This window comes from Zootoca vivipara, chromosome 6 (genome assembly GCF_965207765.1).
Source record: "Zootoca vivipara chromosome 6, rZooViv2.hap1.1, whole genome shotgun sequence".
In the NCBI taxonomy this organism is placed as follows: Eukaryota; Metazoa; Chordata; class Lepidosauria; order Squamata; family Lacertidae; genus Zootoca; species Zootoca vivipara.
This window is the reverse complement of record NC_142589.1, coordinates 68,087,530-68,089,162: the sequence shown is the minus strand read 5'-3', so window position 1 is coordinate 68,089,162 and position 1,633 is coordinate 68,087,530.

Below are 1,633 nucleotides of genomic sequence, written 5' to 3'. Positions count from 1 at the left end.
GTTGCAAATGCTCTCTTTCTTCCAGAGTTTGTCAAGTGCCCGGTTTGGCTTGAGTTTGTGTATCTTCTACCACTGTTCTGAGCTTTTGTGATGTCCTGATAAATCTCAAGTTTTATTTGAAGGGGGTGGGGAAGCATGTTTCTAGCTCTCATTCTGGTAAACACAATCTTAGAAATCAGGGCAGTAGTTAGCTGAAGGTGGAAATGCGGCAGCTGTCATAATCTTTAGGAGTATAGAGCAGGTTCAAGTTGAAAGCAGATTGCTCTGCTGATTGCCAGTAAACTGGCAGTATCATAAGTCAGTCAAATGAATTTACACTGATTAAAAAGAAGTAAATTTCACTGCCTGGCTGAAGCAGTGCATCTTCTGTGTTGGGGGGAAAATGGGGAATTGGCTTGGGTCTATTTTGTGACGTTTTTGGTGCTTAATAAGGGCTTTGCCCTAGTGGGCTTTGGAATGTTTCTTGTGGGCCAACATCCTTTACATTTGAGGTGACTTTGGGTGTGTGTGTGTGTGACTTTTTTGGGGGGGGGGTGATTTATTAAGTTTTGTGGACTAGAATGCATTGTTAGAGGCATCTGACAAAGTAGGCTGTACTTGGCACTCACAAACTTACATATTATACACACTTCTTAGCTGTGCAGGCACTCTAACTAATCACAGTTTCCGCCCCTCAGAAGTGTGCAATTTGTTTGCATAAGCTGTCTCTGTTCAAGGACAGTCGTGGAGAAAGGGAGAACACCACTTGGCTGACTGGTCTTCTCAGTTGCAAAGTGGGCCCCAAAGCCTTGTCATCATATGGGGCTGGCAGTGTGTGTTTTGTGTGGTAAGTGTGGAACTAGCAAATGGAGTCGCACACTGGGAGGAATTCTGAGGTTGAACAAGCTTGTCTGTGCACCACAATCTGCCTACTACTGGTGACAATTGATAGAACACCAAGAAAAAAACGGCCCCTTGGGAGTTAGGATTAAAGAATGGATGCTTTTTCTTCCTAGTAGCAGCCACCCAATGCAACCACACAATATTTCTGGTAAGAGATATTTATGGGAGACAACCGTCTAAAAGAGGAGTGGTCTAATATTCCAAAATACTCTGAAATGTGTTCTAAGCCAGGGTCATCAATGGTGCCCTTGAGGCATAGCTGCCAAGTCTCCTGTTTTTCGCGGGAAATCCCCGTTTTTAAAGCCGTTTCCCACTGTTATCCCGAATGACACGAAAGCTCATACCAATGACAGACTTAGTTGGTCTCTAAGGTGCTACTGGAAGGAATTTTTTTATTTTATTCCAGGTGCTCCTGGAAGGAATTTTTAAAATTTTGTTTCGACTACGGCAGACCAACACAGCTACCTACCTGTAACACAAGAACGTGTTTAGGCAAATATACAGGACCAACATGTCTACATCACCCTCATAAGTTGAGGGGTGAATGATTCCTCCCTGTCCTGGATATGCAGGTGGACTTAGGACTTGTCCTATATCTGTGGATTTATAAAGGAGAATTCTAGGGAAATCCTTTGAAAAGTTCACACGTCTAAACAGTCATAAACACATATGCAAATAAGGAGCACAGTATTAGTGAACCAAGGCTCCTGTATTGATGAGGGTAGCCATTTTGTTGTATGTACAATAGACC